Genomic DNA, 15,965 nt, shown 5'->3' with positions numbered 1-15,965 from the left:
TGCACGAGCCAGCATGCTGTGCGGGTCAGCAATTCCCGTGCTTGCCTTCACCAGGAGGCCTCAGGAATTGAACCCTGGACCTCCTATATGGTAGACAGGAACCTAATCTCTTGAGCCACATCTGCTTCCCAGCTTAAGCAATTTTTAAAAAGTCTCTTCTATAATATTGTGAGTTTCAGCTATGTCAGCATCTTAGGAAAAAATAAGCAAGGAATTTCATATGTGTATTAGATCCTGAAGACAAGTAATTCTGACTGCTAAGATTAATACTAATTTAACTCTTTAAAATGGCTAAGAAATAATCTTTGATGACTGAAAATTAACTATGATAAATATCCAAAATAGCACCTGAAATAACAAATCATTCTTAAACAACTGAGGTGGCAAATATTTGGTCTTTTCTTTTTTGATTTCATAGACCTCCACAATCTTGTCTGTGCTTCACCCTTTTGGTCTCTGGATGAAATCCATTCAGTCACCACAGGCTCACTTAAGGAACTACAAATACTTAACATTATTCCTGAAACCAAGGGTTAAGTTTAGTATTACATTATCAAAAGCATTTATTAAGTAATTATATGTATGTGGCTTAATATAAAGGAACATAAATGATGTTAAAAATGACAAGAATTATGCAAGCAATATGACCCTATCAGCTACCACCAAATTACTATCATGTTGGCTGAAATCTATTATGTATTTAAATGAAAGTATATATTTAAAATTCAGAAAATGTATGTTTAAAAAATCTCATCTATGACATCTTTGCTGATCCTTACCCCTCAAACCCCTGTAGAATGACTACTCTCTGTGCCCCTAATTTATTTTCTACATATGTAATTTGTTGATGGTCCAGTTATACTAGAACAATTTAATAATTTCTGAATAATTTAATAATTTCCAGATGTGTGTACATATGTGTATGTGAATCCTTGTTAGACTGAAGATCCCTTGGGGCAAAGGCTGTCTTATCACATTTGCATCCCAATGCATGAAGAACAGTAGTGTTTGACAGATGTTAGGCAAAAGAATGAGTACTGAACCACCTTTATTAAGCCACTGCTATTATTATTCCACCCACCCCTTCTCCTGACCCTGAAGTCACTGTGAATACTAAAAACTGTTAATATGCCATTGTTTAAGAAAATACAAGCATATCAGGCAAACAATATAATTATTCAGTGACAAAAACCTACACTAAAATCATATTTTGAAAATACAGGAGTCATAAAAATTTTCATCGTAACAAAAATTTTACATGTACTAAACAAAATATACCATAATTTAAAATTTATCTTAAGATTCCCTCTTTGCTCATTATTTGCAGAAATACTACAAGTTTTTCTTATCAGTCCCCTTTTTTCCTATAGAAGACCCAGATAGAAACACTTGCCAAATAAGCAAAATTCTCCCTGACCTAGCAGAGTTCAATCCCTCTTTTAATTATCTTGAAGTATTAGTTGCAGATTCCCTGCTTAGAAATAGCATTTTGGTTTTACAAAGTACACTTTGTTTTAGAATCTAGGAAATGTAGCTATGTAAATGCATAATATAAAAAGTTGAATTTTTAAAGTGATACACCTTGAACATAAAATTCAGCTTTTTATACTATGATACATTTACATAAAAACCCAACTTTCAATCAAATTGTTCATTCATACCCTGAGGTTCTTCAATTCATGAAGTGTATTTTCTTTTCAAGAAAGAAAACAATTTATTACTGGTTAAGAATGATCAGGTTTACATGTACATAAAGTAGCATGCCAGTAATTACTATGTCTGGACAAAATTTCATACAAATTTACAGAGTAAAGCAGAAGAACAATTAAAACTTCTCTTATCTCCTTAAGAGATAAATGATTGCACTTTGTGATTGCTTCTTATATACTCAGTGCTGGGAATTGAATCTAGTCTCTGACAAAAGACATGTTTAAACCAGGTCCTGTGGTTGTGAACCCATTTGTAAATAGGATATCTGAATATAGTATTAAAGAGAGGCCAAACTGAATGAGGTTGGGCCTTAATCCAATAAAACTGAATTTTAAGTTACATGGTCAATAAACATTTTTAAAGTAAATTACATTAAGTCAAATCAAAAATTTTTTCCCTTAAAATTAAATACAAGAACCATTCAAGTAACTGAATGGCATTAATCTTTTAATTTCAAATTCCAACTGTTCACTGCTGGTATACAGGAAAGCAGCTGACTTTTGTATTTGTTATAACCACTTATTAGTTCTAAGTGTTTGTGTGTATGTGTATTCTTTGGGATTCTACATAGACAATCATATCATCTATGAACAAAGAAAGTTTTATTTTTCCCTTTCCAAACTACAGTGTTGAATAGGAGTGGTGAAGGAGACATCCTTGTCTTGTTCCTGAAGCAGCAGACTTATCCCCCATTTTGTAATATATCATAAGCATCTTTCCACATCAATACTTATTTGGATTAGAGTATTAATTTAAATAATACCATCCTGTCTGAATGTATCATAACCTCACCATAGGTATCATAACCTCTCCAATTCCATACTGAACATTTAAATGTATATTTCACAGGCAATACACACATGATCGAAACAATTCAAAAGATACAAAAAGGTATACAGTGAAAGTGGCACCCATCCCACCTTTGAATCTTAAACCTCCAGCTCCCTTCCCTAGTGATTCCTAGTACTCTTACTAGTTTCTTGTGTATTCTTCCAGAGATGTTCTAGGACTATACCAGCATGTATGAACATTATTAAAAACACAAATGTTAATATATTCTACATAAAGTTCTTTGGCTTTGATGATGGACTTTTAGACAGCTATCAATTTTTATTATTTTTAACAATGTTGGGGTGAAAAGTCCTATCTAAATCTCAGTTCATATCATTATTTTACCAATATTAAATGTTCTCAAACAGGAGTATGTCCTATCACCACCGCCTTTTAATCTACCTTGGTTTTAACAAAGGGAGTTTGAAGAAAAAAACTTGAAAGCACATATAAGTCTATACAAAAAAATGAACATCTCCATAGAGAATAAGCAAATTTACAAAGGAGAAATACTAATGGTCAACACATATACAAAAATGTACAATTTCATTAGTAATTAAAGAAGTAATTTAAGAGATACTATTTTTGTCTTTTTTTGAAAAGATCACCATCACCACTACCAACAAAAACTCAGCAGTGGGGAAGGTGTGGAATAATAGGCACTCTCACTGGTGAACTAAAAATTGGTATATCTTTCCTGGAGGGTAATCTGGAATATGTTCTAAAAGTCTTAAATATATGATTACTCTTTGAACTGAATCAGCCATTTTAGTTCTAAGCATTAACCCAAGGCAATGATCAGAGGTGCCTTAAAAAAATGTGTACTGTGTATGAATTAAGCATGTTTTAAAATACTGTACAGCATAATCCAAATCATGAAAAACAGATACATAAAAGACTTAAGATAAATTACACACCAAAATCCTACCAGAATTATCTAACTACTGTAGGACTATTGACTTTTTCTTGTTGTCCTTTTTTGAATTTTCTAAATTTTATCCAACAAATATATCAGATTCTAATCCAAAGGAAAAAAGAGTTGGACTGTTAGTCAGGGGACCCTTGTACAATACTGCCTTCAGACTAAAGTTGTTATTTGGCTATTTGCCATGTGAAAATGCTTTCCTCATTTGTGAATACATTGGCCCAATAAACAAACAATACCAGAGCCTGGTACAGCAAGATATGGCTTTTCATTTACAGAAGATAAATTTTATAATTTACGAGAGGGAAGGATATGTTCTCTGGTCTTTATTCTTTTTGCCTATGTCCTGAGAATTTTTGCCAGCTTGCTCCTTTGTAATATTACTATTAGGGACCTGCCTTTGAATGACCCATATGAGAAGGAAGAAATTATAAATTGATGTCAACACTGTAGATCATTAGGTATAAAAAGAGGGATATGGGTCAACTCCCAGAGATAAATGCAGTCACCAGGGCATGTCCATGGTGCTTGGCCATGAACAAATGACTTTTGGGCCTCTGATTGAATAGGAGTAAATCATCAGCAGAGAAAGATGAGACACAGGTAATACCTGATTACTAACTGTTAGCTTGAACTGAAAATAAAAGAACTTCGTTAAAGAATGAGACAGAGTGATATGTATCTCTGGAGTTTTGAACTCACTGACTTGTAGAAACAATTAATTAATTTGGGGCCTGGCAAGAAAGGAGTCTTCACTGATCTTTGGCCAAAAAATTCCCTAAAATAATTGTTTTACAAAAGGGGCAGCTCAGAATCAAATATACCAAAAGGTAAAATCATCATATAATATTTTGTAGATACTGACAAGCAAAAATTTCTCACCATAATTTAATGGTTTGTGCTAAAAAAGGACTGTAGAAATTGTTCTTATTTTACAGATAGACTAAGACATAAGGAAGTTAAATGATTTGATTAAGACCACAGAGCTGATTTGTGGCACAGAACTGTAATTTATTCTATTTGATACTGTCCAGATAACTTATCCTCACAGAGTGATTAGGATGCAATTCTTTAACTCAGATGGTTTGGCAAGTGCCATTCTGGGGTTCTTTTAGTAGACGGCTTGGTGAGCAGGCAATACCTACCCTAGATAGTTTTCAGAATTAAATATTTACTTCCATGATCATATTGGGATTTCAAGCAAGTCCTGAAATAAGTTCTTGATAAGAGATAACATCTTTACTCTTTCCTCAGTAAAAATATTTAGCTCTATCTGAAAGCCACTCTGCTGCCTATACGCAAATCTTTAGTAGGCTGGTCTTCTGTCTGGTTTTGAACGAAAACATAACCCAGTAAAGGAAATTGTGCCACAATAAATGTTTGTGGGTCAAATTAAAAGAGTACAACATATTTAATGAGTAGCCACAAATACTGAAACTAGTTTTATTTTCCTGCCATCCTACCATTTTAACCACATGTAAATTTTTTCTCTAATCTACTAAAACATACGGAATTGAGAATTAAAAATATCCAATCTTATTTGCTACCCAACCCTTGAAATAAAAAAATGTGGAAGCATTTGAAAAATGATTCTTACATAGAACCTTAAATACCTAAGCAGCTCTGCCTCTTTTCTCTTATACAGCTTTGGGTTTGTTGTTGTTCTTTTTATGTGTGTAAAATAATCCTGAGGGGAGTGGGTGTAGCTCAGTGGTTTAAGCACCTGTTTCTCATGTATGAGGTCCTGGGTTCAACTCCCAGTACCTCCTAAAAAAAAAACTACAACTATGTGGCCAGTAAGTGACAGTCAAAAATGAAACCAAGTAATCATGACCAACATAGGTCTAAGGAAATTACTATAAAGATTACTGGCAGAAGGGGTAGTCTGGAGAGGTAACAGAAAATGTTAGCTTCTCTGCCTTTTCAAGTCTTGGAAAATTAGCTAGAGCCATAGAAAGATAACTCACATAGCAATATATGCTGAGAGGCCAGTATTTTGAGGTCAACAAAATAATTACAGAATAAGTATAAAAATTCAAAGCGCATACATATCTATAGATATTGGAGAGTGTATAGTGATACCAGCTTTTCTGTGTCTAGGAAATCAGCCTTAACTCACTCAGTTCTGTCTGGCCATTTGAGTTCAAACTAGTCCCAGTCTGTACAGGTGAGCCTAATTTTTTTAACTCTTAACTTTGAAATACATTATAAAAGCAGATCATGACAAGGTGAATCACATGTATCCTTAAACAGGATTGAGTACCAAATTATACCAAAATCAAATCCTAAAATGTATCCACACAGCAAAACTGTAACTATATAATTTAAAGTAAGTACATGCCAAGTCCTACAATACAGACATAAATATGCTTTTATCGCACAAAGTACAGCAGACTATTAAGTAAACAAAGAGCAAATAGAATATACAACTGATACATCTGGACTCAAATTCTTAAGTTAGACAAAATAGCTAACCAACTGTTTTGCTTGATTTCTCAGAATTTAGAAAGAACTCTTTTAGATTACTTAGAAGGGCTTGGAAGTTGTTGTTTTTCCTTTTTCATCCAATAAATTTCTTTGTAACAAGTAAAGGAATTTGGTCAACAAATATTTACCTGGCACCTACTTATTATGTCAGTCACTGTCAATACATTGATCTTAGAGCTCAGCTCGAAGTAGAAGGCGCTCAAGGTATATTGGTTATCTTCAGCCTGAAAAACATTTTTCAAAGTGCTACCTCAACATCTTTCACATTTTTATTTCAATTTCAAAGCTAATTTTTATCAAATTGATCACTTTTGACCAAAGGAATATCATCAAGAAATAAGTGTTAAAGAAATTGTCATCTTTTGAAATACAGCATGCAATGGAAGAAAATCATAAGTATTGGAATCAGAGAAATCTGGATTCCAATTCTACCTTTGCAACGTAAAAGCTATTATGGATCTTGGGCAACTTATTTGAACCCTCTTTGCTTCCACACATTTTCTCTACTCTGTCCTCTCTCAAACCCAGAAGCCCCACTGTTTCTCCCTCTTCAACCTATTCTGTACCCATCCTTCGAGAGAGAGAGAATAAGTCAGCTTTGCATACAGTAATTAAATACTTGTACCTCCAACAAATTAAAATTCAAGTACTTAGCACGTGAAATTTTTTAATAAATGAAAGAAAGCAAAAACCACCTATCATTGAGGTTTGTATCTCTACCCTGTTCTTAATTTCTTGTCCCTTTATTTAAGATATGGACTCCAAATAGTCTTGAGATTATTTGGGATTATTTTTTTTTTGCTTGAAAAAATCTGAGGCAATCATGTTAAAAAAAGAAACTATTTATAATATAATGGGCTTTGAATCCTTGGTATCAACCAGTCTAAACCTATCATTTTACAGCTGAAGAAACTGAGACATATTATAATATTCAAAATAAATAAAAACTGTTTTTTCAAAGATTTTTCATGGACTAGGAAATGTGCAATACAGAATTTGAACGGGATAAAAAGGATTAAAAACAATCTATGTTCAACATGATCCTAAATGAAAAAAAAAGTAATATACCAGAACAGAATGCGGTTTATAATTGTTTACTGTCTTTTTTATACTAATTTGCATTTCTTATTCTCTATTTTCTATAAGCACATTTTTGTAACTTAAAATATTCACAATTCTGTTCTTTATGTTTTGAATTCAATAGAATATATTAAAAATATGAAAAAGAAAAAATATTGAGGCACTGAGAGATTTAGTGACCTGCTCTCATCCCACAGCAAAATGCAAACAAAGCCAAGACAAGAACACAGGTTTTGCGGTATCCAATACAGGGTTTTTTCTAAATTACCACATAACCTTTGAAACACAAAAATAATACTTCTTCAATTCAATATTAATTTTCTTTTTATTTTACCACTATTGCTTTGTCTGTCTCCTCATACCTATTCACACAATGACCTTAAACAGTGCTAACAGATTACATTTTATAATACTATTACCCCAGATTACACCACAAAGGTAAAACTTGAAGATTGACAGTTCATTATAATCTCTCAGCCTCAAAAGAACAAGGGCATCTATTTTTCCTTATTCTTTGGAACCCTAACACTTAGTACAATGCCTGGCATACAATAAGTATTCAATAAAAGTTTATTTTGTAAGCCATAGTGCTTTTTACTCTGCTAGCACTAGCTAGAAGACTTAAATATTAGACCAAACAAAAACAGTAAAATCTCATTATTTTGTGTTCTTAAGTATTTACAACATAAAAAGAGGATTTACTAAATAAATTAATGTTTACAACTAAATGTAAGGGGAACATTTATGTTTCAAGCACTATTCAAATTAACTGGTACATTAATTACAAAAATTCTTATCTACGGAAATGGGCCTGACTGACCTTTAATCAGCATTACTTTGCCAGCCTAGTTGGAGTCATCAAATGCAATAGAGAGCAATAAAAGTAGAGGTGTAGTACAAAGGGCATTGGTCTAGAAGCTAGACCCGAGCCCAAGTTCTGCTAATCATATATACATACATATATATAACCTTGGGCAGTTCATTTTTTTCTTCTTTAGGTCTTAATTAACCTATGTGTAAAAACAAGTGAGCTAAATTAATCACCAGGGACCTTTCCAGTCTAACTTTTAAACACAAGATGTGAATTTGATTTTCTGAATATGCTATGGTTTGTTACATTGTTTGATGATCAAGCAGCTTATCACATTTTCTAAAACCAAATAAAGTCTAGTAAACTGTTTTGACCATCTTTTTACAGCAGGAGCTACAGGAGAAAATCAAGGAGTAATGTGGGCATAATAATCAAGCATGCCTTGCCAGTTAGGTGGACATGAGCCACATTGGATTTTACAATACAAGCCACTGAAAGACACACATACATAAATACACAAATATACAAATGCACCATTGATATATATTTACGTTGATATATCTATGTGTGTGAGAACTTGAAAACTTGATTTTTTACAAAATTAAAACTTGTTTAAGGGAAGAAATTAAAATAGTACATTAGGCCACATGTGAAGTGCAAAGCAAGTCTCCCACTCCTCCCAGTCCTCCATAAGTAACTATTAACATTTGCTTGTGTACCCTTCAAGAAATAATCTAGACAAATACATGTATTCATATGTATTCTTGTATGTGTATGTGTATACAATCTTTCTAACCTAAACTGTTGCCACATCTTTAATAATGGGGAAAAAAAATCTCAAGCATCCACTTGAGATTGCTTTGAAAGTAATTAACTGCTAGAGTTAGGGTTTAGTACAGTCACTGGTACCAAGAAGTATACTCTTAAGAAATGTGTGCTGAATTGAATACATTTAATTTTCGTGCTTGGAGGCTACCTGGAGCAGTTGCATAGAAAGAGCTATAGGCAAAGAACCAGAAACGCGAGTTCTATTCTAACTAGTCGAGAGCCTAAGGGCAAGCCATCAAATCTCCAGGTGTCTTAGTTTCTGCTTTTGTAAAATAGGATCCCTTACAACTCTTAAAATGTTATAATTCTAAGATGGCCGTCTGTAAGTGTTCTTTTGAACTGGTTGGAACAAATGTTATTAGGAAAAAAAGAGAAAGAAAGACTATAGTAATCACTAGTATTATAAGCGTAAATTTCTGCGAGTCCTTAAATCAAGGTGTAGTTGTGACAGAACTAGCGATTTATTTGAAAGCAAAGTAGTAGATCATTATAGTCTGATAGGTTTTTACAAAGCTTTAATTCAGATATTTTCTTTTTCTTTTTCTGGAAAGGGGCTGGACCATTGCTTAGTTTCAGCAATAACCACTTCCCCCCACCCAAGAAACCTATTACGTGTATTTAGGAGATAAACTGAAACTGAAGTTAAAATGACATTTTGTTTTACTCACAGAATATGACGGGGAGGTGACTTGGGCAGCAAAGCTTTGCAAGAATCACTAGCTAATTTCCACTTCCGGAAGCTCTTTGGCCCCTAGTCTTTCTGTTTCACATGCCCTTGCCAGACACATTCCACTCTGCTCCACACAAGCCACAGGCACCAGAACATGGGTCATAGGGGGGAAATCCCTTTGATCACATAAAAAAAAAAAAAAAAAAAAAAAAAAAGGTTTTCAACTCAATAGTCCTTAAAGGTCACGGGGTTCAGGGAGGCGGACCCGCAAGCCTGAAGCCACCCACAGATGCCTTCCTTAGATCAGTCCCCGGAGCCTGGGCCAGAAACCACCCGCGCGGACTTCCCGCCCTCCCCCGCAGGGATCTGCCCAAGGGAAGGGAAGAGTGGGGGGAAAGAGGGCCGCGGGGGGCTGGGGAAGGAGAAAGGATGAGGGGGGGAGGGGAAGGGAGGACGGGGGGAGGGGAAGGGGGGAGGGGAAGGGAGGAGGGGAAGCCCGCAAGGGCAGTACTCACCGCTCCGGGAGCGCGGACCACGACTGCCTACTGCGCCCGCCCAGCGAGGTCCTGAGGGGAGGGTCGCGGAGGCGGGGCAGCACCAGCCCCAATCTGGAAATGCCAACTCCCCTGGCGGCCCGCCCGAGCCTAGGAGAAGGAAACGGAAGTCTCTTCGTCTCCCTTATCCGCATCCACCAACCAGCCCATCCCCCGGAGGAACCCAGAGTCGGAGTGTCCGAAGTGTGTACACGTCAGGGCTTCAAAGAGACACCGGGCGCGGTCCGTCGGTCTCCTGATCCGGGCCGTTCAGATAGGGCCCTAGCAGCCCCTGCTCCTTCTTATCTCAAGCCCCCACCAACCGCTCCCGCCCGGAGGTCAGCCTCTTGCCCTGCAAAGCCCCTCCTTCTTCTTCCTCCGCCATTTTCCAGCTTACTCACTCCGGCCCGGGTGAACCTCGCTTAGCGCCGCAGCCACCCGGGGCTTCCAACACGGTCCAGCCACTTCCCCAAGCAGTAAGTGCGGCCAGGAAAAAAATGTCCCCTTATCGCCCCCACGATTCTGGCTGGGAACAAGAACCTGATTGAGCGGGCGCACATGCGCAATGGTTACCTCGCGGTGCCCGCCCCCTAGCTTAAGCATTTCCTCCCTTAGTCTCCAGGATATTTTTTCCCATGGTTTTTATCTGCTGGATTTTGGGGTTGTGGAGTAGGATAGAGGTAAAGTGATGGAAAAGGGAGCGAATATGTTGAATTCTTACTGTAAACCAGATGTTGCGCTACATGCATATTCGTTGTTGTAACTTTGACAACCCTACGAAGTAGGCACTCTCTTCTTAAACCCATTTTACAGAGAAAGCTGAAGCCCAGAGAGGATAACTATCCCAGTATCATGCAGATAATAAAAGAGGAAGCTGCTTTTAGAATAGAATCTGTTTCCAAAAAGGGAAGGATGAGAAGAATGATAATAAAGGGAGACATTCATTGAGAGAAAAAAAGGATTTGGTAGGTGAACGGGAAATAAGGAAGCAGAAGGAGGGGAAACAGGAAGTGTGGGTTCATAATATGCTGATTATACCCCGGATTTGTTTCAAATATGCTGTAGGATTGTCAAACTTACATATGAATTTTTGCTTCAAAAACGCAGGCTCTCTTAAAGGCTAGGGTATTGAGAGAATCAGTTCTGAACCAGAGTAATTCCAAGGGAAAGGTCCTAAGCATCACCTACATCCTCATACGCTGCTGCCCTCCGTGAAAAAGTAACTTGGAGGGAGAAAATGAAAGAATTTTCTTTTTGGTTCTTAGCCTTTTGCTACACTTGATATTATTCTTTCTGATACTCTCCCACTGTCACAGCTCTGGTAATCGCACATCTGATTTAATTCAATAATGGTAACTGCATACAAATATCTGTCTCAATTAATTCTCACAGCAATCTTATGACATATAACTATGGTCACCCCATTTAATGATGAGAAAACAGAGGCTTAGAGAAAGTAAGTGACTTGCCCAAGGTTACACTGCTAGTCCATGCAGGAGCTGGAGCAATGATTTAAAACGTGCATCTGTTTGATTACAGATGTGTCTAACCATTATGCAGTCTCCTAACTACCTTCTTTGTCCCTAGACTGGTCTCCCCAGTCCAACCTGCACAAGGCCATCTGAGTTAAACACTTCAAATACTTCTACTTCCAGGAAAATGTTAAAACTCCTTAGCTTTCTGTTCACTCTCCCCTTGGCCACCCTACCTTATCTTCCAACAAAACAACTATTTGCTGAGTCCCAACCCATCCTGGGCTTTCTTGACTTCCATTAATTTATTCAAATTGATGCCTCTGCCTAAATGAAAAGACTGTGCCTACCCAGAGCCTTCTCTGAATCCCTTAGCTGAAAGTTAACTCTTCTTCCTCTGAATTCTCTTGGCACTTGAATCGTGCCTCTTTTATGGAGCCCAGTGTTTTCTGCCATGTGGTACAGATACTTGTATACATGCCTTATCTCCCCTCTGCTGTAAGCTTGTTTATGGCAAGATCTATGTCTAACTCATTGTAATTCCTCCAAAACCCTTGGAGTCATCTTTAATTCCTCTCTCTTGTATCCCACATGCAATCCATCAGCAAATCCTGTCACTTCTATCTTGAAAATATATCCAGAATATCACCAATTCTCACCAACTCCACCACTATGACTCTAGTCCATGTCTCTCTTGGATGGCTGCAATAGCCTACTCACTGGTCTCCCAGATTACACCCTTGCTCCTCTCCAATCTACTCACATAGCAGCCAGAGCTATCCTAATAAAACAAGTCAGATCACTGTAATTTCTGTGTTGAAATCCCTTCAATGGCCACCATTTCACACAAAGTGAAAGTCACAGATTTATAATGGTTTACAAAAACTGAGGTGACCAGCCATCAAGATGACCCCTAATGATCTTTACCTCTTGTTATTCATGCCCTTGGGTAGTTCCCTTCTACTCTGAACCATCACTGACCAGCCTAGTATGACCAGTAGGATATGGTGGAAATGCTAGCATGTGATTTACATGGCTAGATCATAAAAGGGATTGTGGCTTCTGCCTTGCTTTCTCTCCACCTGCTTGCTCTGGGGGAGACTATGGAGAGTCCCACAGGGAAGAAACTGAGTCCTACCCCTTACTCCTCCCCTCTTAAAACCAGCCTCAACTTGCCAACCATGTGAGTAAGCCACCTTCAAAAGCGGTCTCTCAGCCCTGGGCTTCAAATGACTATAACCTCTTGTTAGCAAGAATCAAAATTCTTTAATTCCTATGTATTGTTTTAAGTCACTAAATTTTAGGGCATTTTGTTATATAACAGGGGATAACTAATACAGAGGCCCTATTAATTTGGATCCCTGTTACCATTATGTCCTCATCTACTACTCTCGCCCTTGTTCCTTTAGCTCTCCTGCCTCAGGGCCTTTGCATTTGCTGTCCACTCTATCTGGAACACTTTCCTACATGTCTCCATGGCTTGTCCTTCACCTCCTTCAAGTCTTTGCTCAAATATCACCTTCTCCATAAGGCCTACCCTGACCACCATATTTAAAATTCCAACTCCTGGGAAACGGACTTTGGCCCAGTGGGGGAAACGGACTTTGGCCCAGTGGTTAGGGCGTCCGTCTACCATATGGGAGGTCCGCGGTTCAAACCCCGGGCCTCCTTGACCCGTGTGGAGCTGGCCATGCGCAGCGCTGATGCGCGCAAGGAGTGCCGTGCCACGCAAGGGTGTCCCCGCGTGGGGGAGCCCCACGCGCAAGGAGTGCGCCCATGAGGAGAGCCGCCCAGCGTGAAAAGAAAGAGCAGCCTGCCCAGGAATGGCGCCGCCCACACTTCCCGTGCCGCTGACGACAACAGAAGCGGACAAAGAAAGAAAAGCAGACAAAGAAACAAGACGCAGCAAATAGACACCAAGAACAGACAACCAGGGGAGGGGGGGGATTAAATAAATAAATCTTAAAAAAAAAAAAAAAAAAATAAAAAAAAAAAAATAAAATTCCAACTCCTTTTCTCCACACTCCCAATCTTCATTCCCCTGCTTTACTTTTTCTTTTCTCTATGACATCTATCACTTTCTAACATAAAATATGATTCACTTATTTATTGTCTGTCTCCTCCTTTCTTCCCCTGCTAGAATATAAACTCCAAGAGGACAGGGATCTTTTGTTTCGTTCACTGATATATTCTGAGTGCTTAGAACAATGTCTGGCACAGAGTAGTGCTCATATTTACTGATAATTGTTCAAAAGTAAATAGAAATTGCATGAACATGCCAGACTCTCACCAAATACTTGTTGGGTGAATTGTTAATTTGGAGATGTGCACAGCAAAGGCAGGTATACTTGGGGTATGATGTTTAGATTTTATGTGCAGGGACACCTATAGTTGTGAAATAATAATAAAAAAAATCTCTGGAGATCTTACTGTTACTTGTACAAGGATACTTCGTTTTAATTGTTTTTAGTTGAGGAGAAAGAACATTTATTTACAAAGGGAAAGAATGAAGATATATTAGCTTAAAAAATATGAAACTGCCAATATTCCACCATTTTTAACCTATAAAAACAGCAATTTCATATGGTTCAACCTAATAGGACAAAGGGAAATTGATGGTATAAATACTTAGAGGAAAGGAAGAATGGAAAGGATCAAGCATGAGTAGACACATCAGCCCTGAACAGAGAAAAAGATTATACATCCTTTAGATACTAAGGGGCATAAGAGTTAAATAAGGTGAGGCAATTTTTTTGAGGGCAGTCACCACATCTCTATGGAAAGTAAAATGTGTAGTTATCAGTTGAGGAGAATGGGAAGGGTTTAAAAACAATGGATTTCAATGGTTGGTGTTTTTGTTTTGTTTTGTTTTGTTTTTAGCACTAGAACCTTTTTGCAAAAGCAGTTTTACATTAAACCTCAACTAAATAAAATACATAAAAAGCAGGACTGCTTTAAGTGAAGGTAGGTGGGGCAACCCCTGACTTCCACGCCTTGCCCTTGGAGCTATCAGTTTTGTGTACTTTCTTCTGGCAGGAAGAAGTGCACACCTGCCTAGAATTACTCTTGACTCATCAGTCAGAGAACAGACTTTGTGAAGATCATTCATATCGTCAGCATCTGCTCCTCAGGCTCCTGACTTTGCCCTGGTGCCTTAATCTCTGTCACTCTCACCTTGGTGCCAGAAAGACTGCAACTGTAATTTTCTCTCTTTGAGCAGTCATAAAGATGCCTACCCTTATCTTGTGCTACCTAAACTAGTATCTCCAGCCAGCCCTCCCTTCCCCTTCTCCTACTCTGTCTTCTATAGACCCTCTCATATGGAAGAGACTTGTTGCTTGCTTTGGGTAGGGACAGAAGAGCACACTGTCATCTCAAGTGAATGGAAAATTCCACCTGAGATTTCTATATGCTTTGTTACTATGGTTATACCCGATATATTCAGTATGCAAAAATCCATCTATAATAGTATAAGAACAATATGGTCAGAGTGTGGTCACAGTGTGTCTGAAGCAGGGTGGAAGTGAAAGCTACTGGAGTTGAGGTAAACATGTTGGAGTGGTCGTCAGTCAGAATGGTAGTATGAGCCAGAGGCCAAAGACCTCAATGGATGTGAGGGAGTATTCTTAATATAGGAAGATAAAAATAGTTAATATTTATTGATGTTGCCATATGCCAGGCAAAGTCTTAAGTGCTTTGCACACCTTATCTCTTGTAATCCTCTCAGTAACCCTAGGAAGTAAGTATTCTTTTTATTCTTGTTTTGATTCAGAACCTAGAATGGTGCTTGACATATATTAGGTACACAAGCCAGATCTGGTCACTCCTCCACCTAAAACCTTTCAATGACTTCTCACTTGGTGGAGGCAAGCACAGCATGGTATTGGGTCCCAGAGGAGAGGCCCAGGACGCAGACTGGGAAAGGGTGGGTCAGAGCTGACTCCATCAGGACATCAATCTTGAAGGACAACAAAAACTTAGCTAGGTGAAGCAGTGAAAGAAAAGCATTTAAAGCAGGCATACCAGCATGTGCAAATGTATGGAAGTATGGAACAGCCTTATGGTTGGAGTGTCACAACTAAACATTTATTGAGTGTTTATTATGTTTCACACTGTGTTAAATGTGTTACACAGATGATCACACTTAATCTTTAAACAACCCTCTGAGGGAGGTACTATTACTATTTTACAGAGAAGAGAACTGGGGCACAGAGAGATTAGGTTGCCCAATGTCTCAAAACTAGTAAGTGGTGGAGGTGTGGGTCGGTGATGATGAAGGGATACGTAGAGCATGTCAGAGATGAGGGTCTATAGAGGTAGTCTGGAGCCAGATAAAATCCTTGCATGGCACATTCAAAAGTTTGGCCTTTATCTTATAGGCCAGTGTTTGCAAAACCTGGTGGTGATTCAGAATCACCTGAGGAATTTTTGAAAATATGAATTCCCGGGCACTTCCCCATTCCCCTACCACTGCCCTCCCCCACCGGAGGGATTCAGAGTCAGTAAATCTGGACTGGGTTTTGGAAAAATGCAAATCTCCCCTACCTTCCCCAACTGATTCAGCTGTAGCCAGGTTCGAGACCCACTTCTGTGGGCAACAGAGAACCATCAAAAGTGT

At 38.1% G+C, this 15,965-nt stretch overlaps 1 protein-coding gene across 8 annotated transcripts in view; it reads right to left on the bottom strand.

Moving 5' to 3' along the window:
- XIAP (X-linked inhibitor of apoptosis) overlaps positions 1 to 10,484 on the bottom strand; it is a 52,021-nt gene extending 41,537 nt beyond the window's left edge. Inside the window, exons 1-4 of one of the 8 annotated variants that reach the window (XM_071213022.1) lie at positions 10,277 to 10,442; positions 9,858 to 9,986; positions 9,341 to 9,518; positions 6,093 to 6,177 (exon numbers count right to left, since the gene is read on the bottom strand). The gene's annotated coding sequence lies outside the window, so the exon portion shown is untranslated. The other 7 variants (XM_004480532.4, XR_011647894.1, XM_071213021.1 and 4 more) reach the window with 7 other exon arrangements.
- Between the last annotated feature and the right edge of the window lie 5,481 nt (positions 10,485 to 15,965).

Source organism: Dasypus novemcinctus, chromosome X (assembly GCF_030445035.2).
Source record: "Dasypus novemcinctus isolate mDasNov1 chromosome X, mDasNov1.1.hap2, whole genome shotgun sequence".
Lineage (NCBI taxonomy): Eukaryota > Metazoa > Chordata > Mammalia > Cingulata > Dasypodidae > Dasypus > Dasypus novemcinctus.
This window is presented reverse-complemented; position numbering and strand designations above follow the sequence as displayed.